This window comes from Erpetoichthys calabaricus, chromosome 3 (assembly GCF_900747795.2).
Source record: "Erpetoichthys calabaricus chromosome 3, fErpCal1.3, whole genome shotgun sequence".
Classification (NCBI taxonomy): domain Eukaryota; kingdom Metazoa; phylum Chordata; class Cladistia; order Polypteriformes; family Polypteridae; genus Erpetoichthys; species Erpetoichthys calabaricus.
The window spans coordinates 214,717,099-214,727,301 of record NC_041396.2 but is presented as its reverse complement, the minus strand read 5'-3'; positions in this window follow the sequence as shown (position 1 = coordinate 214,727,301).

The window sequence follows — 10,203 nt, the reverse complement described above, 5'->3', positions numbered from 1 at the left end:
TGTCATTCACTCTTTGTTAATCGTGGTAGTATTCAACTAAGAGGAAAATCAATGAGTAATCATTTCTTAGTGTAATGTGCAGATACTGCTATGTATTGTTTAGATTAATTAACAGGAAAATTTGGGCATGGATTAAGAGACTATCCCAAGAGCATTAATGGCAAAACAGAAACTAGCCCACCACAGGCTATGTTGTTCCACTAGACATGACTGCTATCTCATCCATGGACAATTTGACTATATGGTAGTGCTTGCCATGCTGAGATTTTTCAAAAATATTTCGAGCATGAGCGAGGTTGGGAGCATGCACTGATACCATGCATTGCCACACCCACCACAGAACGAACCACCTCCAGATACCAAATTAGGACCGGAGTGTAGCCATGCAGTGGGTGACATCTCAGCACCACACTAGTTCAAAGGAACCGTGTGTGGTGTGTTTGTTTATATATATTTATACACACCCACCAAGAGTTTTCCCTGTACGTTGGAGGGCCTGCTTGCACGGCTAGATGCAGGTTAAAGTCATACCCAGGGTGGAGCAATCACCAGTCAAGGGCCCAGTGGAGTGGAATCACTTCTGGCACTTAGAAGGTTGCCGGTTTGAATCCCATGATTGCCCATTCAGCTCCCTGTCTTTGAACCACCACTCTGACAGAATATAAAATTGCCTAATGCAAACTACTTTTTCCCCAAATTGAGTTACTTTAACCCAAACACTGATGTGCATTAGTTAGCACTGCTGCTTCGGACCCAAGTTTAATTCCAGAAACTGACTGGACTCTTTGGAGTCCAGTACCCCTCCCAAAAAAAAAAACTTCTTACACACATGCAAGTTAAGTTAGCTGTTCGCTCTAACTGCACCTTGCCCAGGATAATTCTTACCTTGTGCTCAATACTGCTAACATGGATTCCAGCTGCCTACAACCCTTTAGAGATCAAAGGTTCCCTAGAACAGAAAAGTATGAAGGGTAAGGTAGACATTTCTGTTTTTCAATTCTACCTGGTCAGCTCTAGTATTCATTCTTTCTACTCTACTTTTATGTGAAACACCGGCTTGATTTCTTGAGTGATTATTTCCTTAAACTTGAAACACTATGAAGGGCAGTCTATAAACGTCTTCTGTGCCCATTTTGTGTCTTGCCTGTATGTTAAAGTTGGCCACCCCACCCTTTATCTGTGACATTCTGGGTTCACAGTACTATTTGATTCATACCTGAAGCCAGTTTGACTGTGCTCATGTGAAGCACAGATCTGTTGGCACTTTAGTTCTGTCAGACATTTGAACACTTCCTCCACTTTGAATTGCAGTTCAGTCCAGTCTCCTATTGCATGTTACTTTAAAGGCCAGCACAGATATAGAAAAATAAAAGGAGTAAATACAAATTATTGCAACATTTACATTAATGAACATGTTTAAATATGCAGTGATTGATTAGTGCAATGGCTTACTATCAACTGCACCAAAGGAGGAAGACTTGTAGTGTTTGCCTTGTCAAGCAATATGAAGGATGTTTAGGTGTATTGAATGTCTGGCAGATCCCATTTAAAGATTGCATAAAATGGCTTGATCATTCAGGGAAACATACTTTGAAATGAGAATACTAAACAATTCTGGCCAAAGTCTTGGCCCACTAAAAATTATTTATAAAGCTAGTTCTATTAAGTTTTTATTTACTTGTGAAAATAATATACAATATTAGAATGACTACGATACAATAAAAAGCAATAAGAATTTCTTGTTTTCACATTTTCTGGCAGTGCCAGTTCTGCATAAAGGGCAGGTGGGATAGGTTCAGTTATTACATTATTGAATTTACTATGTGTGTAATGCTTGCATGTTTGTTAAAATGTGTATACCAAACTCAACTTGGTCATCACAATTAGATTTTTTTTGGAAATTCCCCATGACATGCTCAATGAAATTTCCAATCTAGAAAAATATTTTCTATTTGGAGTATATCACATTTTATTTGGGCTTGTAGCCTGTTTCTGTGTTGCATGGGCAGGGCCTTTGACGCTACAGTGTTCTTGGCGTGCCTTTGCTCAACTGTGCACGTGTGCAACCAAAACTTTTCAGTTGTGCCTTAGGGCTTGAAAACTAGATCCCTTTAAAAATGACCCGTTTTTATTTTTTTTTTTTTTTTTTTTTTTTGGGGCAACACAATTTAAAGTGGACATGAACATGCACATCTCACTATTTTGGAATAGCCATTATCATGAATTAAGTTGATTATTTATGTCATGTCATCTTCCCATTCATTTTCCCTGGTGAGTGTCATGGAGGCAGCAGGCCAACCAAGACCTTTCTGTCCCCAGATACAGGGAAGCCAGCAAAGAGAGAAATCCTCTAGCAGTCCTAAGCCTCCTGTATGGTCTTTGCCTACTGAGATGTGCCAGGAGAAGTTCTAGGGAGAGCCGCCCAATGGCAGGGGGCATTCTTACGACATGCCCAACCCACCTTAACTGGCTTTTCTCTCACTGATCCAGAGAAGCAGAAACTGTAACCTGAGGCTCTCCAAAATAAATGAACTACTCACCCTATCATGGAGTGTCCACCCAAGCGCCCTGCGAAGAATTCTCCTTTCTGCCAGTTATACTCACAATCTCATTTTGTCGGTTATTGCCTACGGCTTATGACCAATGGTGAGGACAAGAATGTAGACAGACAGGTAAACCAAGGGCTTTGTCTTTAGACTCTGCTCCTGCTTCTTTACCATGGGCCATTACAGCATCTGCAAAACAGCTGCTGAAACTCCTCTTGTCAATCACATAGAGGTACTGTATACCCTTTTTCCATCACATGTGAATACTTAAAGCAATTGAGACATCAAATGGTGGCAACCCTAGGCCCCCAATGGTGCAAGCTGTCAGAATGAAGAAGGCCCCCTTTATCAAAATGCTCTATTGGATCTCCTGACTCATATGAGAGATACTGACAAGATAAGAGTAGTGCTGCAAATGTGTTTGTGGAAGAAAAGGCTCAAGCATGGGAGGAGTTCAGAGAAAGACGTGGATGGCCTTGAGGTGGTTCTGACAAATTGTTCGGTGCCTCTGGGGAAATGGTTGAGTAGCGGACGGAACACTTTGAAATACTCCTCAACCTGGTGGCGATACCCTCCTACCAGGAGATAGCATTGGACACGTCCAGTTGAGGGGATCCCATCACAGTTGCTGAAGTCACTATGGTGGTTTAAGGACTCTGTAGTGATAGAGCTGCTGGGGTGGATGAAATCCGATCAGAGATGCTGAAAGCACTGGACATTGTTGGGATAGCATGGTTAACACGTTGTGAGGGATGGCTGGCCATATATTCCGGCCAACACCTTCAAGTCGCCAGATGGAGCCCTCCCGGCAGCATGGAATTTCCCCGAATTCCAGCAGGGCCTCATGGACCTTGTAGTTTTTACAACCAGCCCTGCTGGATAACGTCGGGGTCGCCAGGGGACGCTGCAGGGAGATACAGAGACGTTTATTTTCCATACAGCCTGGAAGCAAATCCCAGTCACATGGTTGGAAGAAATAAAGTGCTTCCGGGCTGATGAAGAAAAGGAGAAGTTTTTATCCGACCCAGAAGTGCTAAGAAATTACATGGACGGGTTTGGGAGCACTTCCAGGTCATGGACTATAAAAGGACCATGGGAAATCCCAGACGGCGAGCTGAGCTGGGTGGAAGGGTGGCAACGCGTCTGGGAGTGGAGGGTCACGGGGACCCTTAATCTGTCACAACGTCTACTCAGTGTTGCATGGAAAGTGGGTAAAGCAGCCTTGGAATGGTTTACTGTTGTTGTCCCCATATTTAACAAAGGGGACTAAAGAGTGTGTTCCAACTACAGAAGGTCACATTCAACCTGCCAGATAAGGCGTATGCAATAGTGCAGGAGAGAAAGAATCTGTCCAATAACTGAGTCAAAGATACAGCAGAAACAATGTGGATTCCATCCTGAATGTGGAATAGTAGACCAGGGGCCTCATGTATAAACGGTGCGTACGCACAGAAATGTTGCGTAAGAACGTTTCCACGTTCAAATCGCGATGTATAAAACCTAAACTTGGCGTAAAGCCACGCACATTTCCACGGTAGCTCATACCCTGTCGTACACAAGTTCTCTGCTTGGTTTTGCAGACTGGCGGCACCCAGCGTCAAAGCAGTGCTACTGTACCTGTGTGGTTTCCCTTTCTTTTTTAGATTCACATCCCTGACGCTGCTTTATAAATACACTGAAATTAACCGCATATTGTTTATTAGTTTAATGCATCTGATTGTAATTAACCTGTAACAGTATAATGGTCCACAGAATGGTCAAACTATTCTAAATACCCATATCTGCTTTAGCGTTGTTACTCTCACTGCACCTTCTTCTTCTGTCAGTTGCTCCCGTTAGGGGTTGCCACAGCGGATCATCTTTTTCCATATTACTCTCACTGCACCACTCAAGAGTATTTATATCACTATATCTGAGTGTGAATCACAGATCTACAGCGATTGGAAAGAGAATTATCGGTATACAGCATCAAGCACATGCTGCCTCAGCCATTCGCTATTTGAACTGCTCTCATCCGACCAACGCTTCAGAGCCTTTCCTGTTTGGACCTCGCGATTCACAAACAGTTTCATCCCAAGAACTATACACTCACTCAATCAGTCCATCAAGTGCTCCTTGTAGAACTGTTTGTACTTGCAAGTTACCATGAGGTAATTGTACTTATGATAGTTATAATATTGCACAACCTGAGCCACTTTATAAAGCGTGTATTTACATATGATGACAATATCATTTTTAAGATGAAATGCAGCAAAATATATTTATTATATTATACAGATAAAACTTAAACTTTTAACTACACCATGCCGCAGCGCTAGCGAGAAACTTGAGCTTTGTTCACGGTTTGTTCCTGCCTTGCGCTGTATTCATGCTGTGGCTGGCGCAAAACTGAAAGGATAGATGGATAGAATAATTAAACATTACGAAGATATTTTGATGTTTCTTAAAAGTTTTGAAGAATCGGCGTTCTAAGCTTACAGATGGCTTCACGTCTATTACAGAGCTGATTGTGTGGCAATTGGGTATTTGGAGAAAGAAATAAGGACAGGAATTGGGGGTTAGTACGTTTGAAAAAGACAGTACTTCTGTAATAAAGCATTTCATTGAAGGTTGCGCATGGCGCAGCAAGCATCTTGCCTGAGACATGAACAATTCACTGCGCCACTGTGTTCCCATGTTTAATAACATGCTTTAACTCATATCATCATGAAAATGATATCACGTATACTTTTCAGTATTTTAATTATTCAGAGAGCTGTAATATCATGAATGTAATGGATTATGTGTCCTGTTGGAGAAAGAGAAAGCCCGTTTAAGAAGCAGGTAGTGATTCACACACAGAGCACAAAGAAGATCAAATACAAAACAAAGCATTTAATGTCCTACTTTAGTTACAATGGGATTTGAGAAACTAGTAAATTAAACAATTTTAAGATGAAGTTTATGATGTTCTACTTTAATGGCAAAATAAACTACGTGATTAAAGTGGAAATTTCGAGATTAAAGTTGACATTTCGTGCTTTTTCCCCACTGTGTGCCTGTTTTTTTGTCTGTACCCTAATAAGCTTTCATACGACACTCAGACGGTGGGCTACGACTCGCCTTTTCACGGCGACTTTGATATGTGATTTCTTTTTTATTTCGGGCACTGTGCGATTTTGTGAACTTGAGCTTTCGAGTTTCTCCAACAATCTGTCACTCGATCAACTTCCTTTTGTTGATTATACCACTGTTTAAACCAACAAATAGTACATTTTTCCTTTGCCTCCACTTGGTATTCGCTGAAATTCTTATATTTTTCCCCCGTGCTTTTCCCATTGTCTTTTCTCAGAAGGCTATTTATATCGATTTGCATATTCAAAGAGGCGTAATTCTGGGAGGAGTTGGGGCGGGACAGAAGGCGTGTGCACGTGCGTTACTTTTCACGCTGATCGGGATTTATGTAGTGGAAGAACGTGAAAGTTTGCGTACGTACAGATTCCTGCATCTGGATTTTTCTGTGCATACGCACATTCCCGTTTTTGTGCTTACGCCATGTTATAGTGTGAGTTCTACGCACAGCGTTATACATGAGGCCCCTGGTCTTCTCCCTGGTCCAGAGCCTGGAGGGTGTATGGGAATCTGATAACCCAGACTACTTGTGGATTTGGAAAAAGTATGACCATGTCCTTCACATATGTTGTGGAAGATACTGCATGAATATGGGGTTCACGATGGGTTTTCGGACTCCATCAAGACTGTCTTTTCACCACTCCATGGTTTTCATGGACAGCAAGTCAAAGTACAGCAGAGGATGTAAGAGTGTCCAGTTTGGGATGCTTGGGCTGGCATTGTTGCTTAATGTAGAAGATGTTGTTCTGCGTTATCCGAATGTGACCTTTGGCACACACTCAAGTGATTCGCTGCAGAGTATGAAGCAGCTGAGATGAGGATCAGCACTTCCAAGGCTGAGGTCATGGTTGTCTCTCAGAAAAGAATGGATTGCTCTCTCCAGGTGAAGTGGGAACAAATGCCATTAGTGGAGGAGTTCAAGTACTGTATCTTGGGATTTTGTTAATTCTGTAAAATATAATTTAGCACTGCCTATTGAACAAAACTTTGACATTTATGAATATTATTGTGCAGTTCTGCTTTTTATGTTAAGATATCCTTTAGTACTGTCTTTTAATAGTTGCACTCTCTTTTAAATTAATATGTTCACAGATCTTCCTTTGTGTGATTTTTTTATGGTATTATTCAGATCGACCTTTGCACTGCAGCACTTGCGTCCTAATTTGAGGCGGCCCATCCAGGGGGCGCATGGAATGACTTGTCTCTCCGGCATAATGACCATCTTCTGCTTCTTCTCGGAGGAGCTTCGTAAACTCCGCATTTCAGTGGTGGCACTCTCTGAGGTGCACAGACCTAGGACTGACCAGGCCATCTCACAGGGCACCCTGGATATTACTGTTTGGAGTCGCAGCACATGGCTTGATGGCATCTCCGATCTGTACCAGGAACTGACAAGAGTGCAGATAAGAAGGTGTTTGTTAGAGGAATCTGTGGTCAAGTGAACCATGTCCTGCTTACAGAGGAATCAAAGCATTACACTCATCTGAATCTGTTCCTCGGATAGTCACAGTCAGGGTGGGTGATGGAATGGTCCTTATGGATAATGCTGCAGTTGTGACCCACTGGAGCTAATCCTCCAATTAGCTGTGAACTACCCAGTCTCATTGAGATTGTACAGGTGGTGAATCAGCTGAGGGTAGGGAAGGCTCTGCAGTGATCTGTGGTATCTGGGGTGAACTTCTCCAACCTGGTGGTAAATTTGTCCTCCTGGCATTGCAAGCAATCTTTGCTTCCATTTTGGAGATGGGTGTCATCCCAGCTAACTGGAAAACGGAACTTCTTGTCCCTGTCTGGAGCCTCATGCATAACACTGTGCGTAGAATTCACACTAAAACTTGGCCTATGGACAAATGCGGAAATGTCCGAACGCACAAAAAAATCCAGATGCATAAATCTGTGCGTACGCCAACTTCCATATTCTTCTGCTCCATAAATCCCGGTCAGTGTGAAAAGAAACGCTGTCGCTCCACCTCAACTCCTCGCAGAATTATGCCTCTTTGAACATTCAAATCAATATAAATAGCCCCTTATGTTTTGCATTCTGTGAAAAGACAATGGCAAAAGCACTGGAAAAAAGAAGAAAATTTCAGCGAATACCAAGTAGAGGCAAGGAAAAAACATACTATTTGTTGTTTTAAGCAGTAATATAAACGACAAAAGGCAGTTGATCGAATGACAGAGTGGCGGAGAAACTCGAAAGTTCAAGCTCGGAAAGTCGCAAAGTGCCTGAAATAAATAACAAGTGGTCAGATATCAAAGTCGCCGTTCAAAGGCGAGTCGTAGCCCACAATCTGAGTGCCATATGGAAATGTAATTTGGTACAGAGAAAAGAAAAAAAATGGGACACAGTGTGAAAAAAAGGTTGAAACTTCCACTTTAATCACATTGTTTATTTTGTCATTAAAGTAGAACGTCATAAACTTCATCTTAAAATTGTTTAATTTAATAGTTTCTCAAATATCATTGTAACTAAAGTAGCACGTTAACTGCTTATTATTCTATGTACTCTTACGTGTGTGAATCAGTACATGCTTCTTAAACGGGCTTTCTCTTAGGCTGACAGAACACAGAATACATTACATTCATGATGTTACAGCTCTCTGAACAATTTAAATACTAAGATGTATACTTGATATCATTTTCATGATGGTAGAAGTTAAAGAATGTATAAAACATTGAGGCACATTGGTGCAGTGATAGCGACGAGCTGGTGCCCGTTCCAGAGATTGTTCCTGCCTCCCACAAGATGCTTGCTGCCCCGTGAACAAACCTCAATAAAATAATTTATTGCAGCAGTACTGTCTCTTCCAAACATACTAATCTCCGATTCCTGTCCTTCCTTTTCTTTCTCCAAATAACCAATCACCAAACAATCAGCTCTTTAATAAATGTCAAGCCATCTGTAAGTGTAGAATGCCAATTCTTCAAAACTTTTAAGGAACATTGAAATATCTTCGTAGTACATGTTTAATTATTCCATCCATCTATCCATCCTGGGTCACGCCAGCCCCAGCAAGCATATAGCGCGAGGCAGGAACAATCCCTGACCGTGGTGGCTGTGCCACTGAGACCTCGCATGTTTAATCAATAACAATCTACATTATTTAAATGAAGTTTAAAATCTATCTGTATAATGTAATACTGTATATATACTTTAATGGCTCCACAAAGATAGCGCCTGGAAATCTAAATCAACTTACAAGCCAGGCGTCATCATCTGTAAATAAGCGCTGTCAATTGAATTGAATTCCTTTAGATAGATTTTTATTGTTATTGTATGGTACAATGAGATTCAATATGCAAATCCACCATAAACTTATTTTCCTATAAAATGCTAAAATAATAATAATAATAATAGGATTAAAAAACTGTGAAAAATATACAAAATGAAAACATAAGTGGCTCAGGTTCTGCAATATTACAACTGTAATGCAAGTTTACAGTGAGGTAATTGTACTTATAAGTACAAACAGTTCTACAAGGAGCACTTGATGGACTGATTGATTGCGTTTATAACTCTTGGGATGAAACTGTTTCTGAACTGTGAGGTACGTACAGGAAAGGCTCTGAAGCGTTTGCCAAATTAGAGAAATTCAAATAGACTGTGCGCATGACTGAGGCAGCATGTGCTAGAAGCTGTATCCCGATATTTCTCCCCACTCTTGACGCAATCTGCGGTACAACTTTCCAATTAGCTGCTGTACAGCTGTGATTCAACACTCAGATACAGTGGGTTAAAATACTCTGAGTGGTGCACTGATAGTAACAACGCTAAAGTGGATATGGTATTTGGAATAGTTTGGCTATTTGGTGCACCATTATATGATTACAGGTTGATTACAATCCGATGCCTTGAACTAAAAAATGATATGTGGTTAAATTCAGGGTATTTGATAAAGCCGTGTCAGGGATGTGAATCTAAAAAATAAAGGGAAATCACACAGGAACAGTAGCACTGATTTGACTGGGTGCTACCAGTTTGCAAAACCGAGCTTAGAATTTGTGTACGCAAGGGATTGAGCTAGCATGAAAATGTGTGTGGCTTTATGCCAAGTTTAGTTTTTATAAATCGCGATGTGAGCATGGAAATTGAAAAACATTTTTGTGCATACGTACCGTTTATACATGAGGCCCCTGGGTTGCAGCAACTACAGGGGGATAACACTGCTCTTGGTGCTGGATAAGGTCCTCACTAGGGTCATCTTCAATAGGATCCATGACCACTTGCTCACCTACTAGCGACTGGAGCATTCCAGTTTTACACCTAAGAAGTCTACCATCAACTGCACCTTGGCACTCTGGGTTCTCATCGAGCACAAATGTGAATATTGGCAGAGTTTCTTTGTACTCTTTGTCAATTTTCATAAAACGTTTGAATCAGTTGATTGAGCTGCCCTGTAGGACATTCTGAGACTTTGCAGGATCCCGCTGAAGTTGCTGGACGTCGTGGCTGGCCTGTACACTGGTACTCTGAGTGCTGTGCAGAGTGGAGGCAGAACCTCTGTGTTTTTCCCAGTTCATTCTGGGGTTCACATTTTTTCCCAGT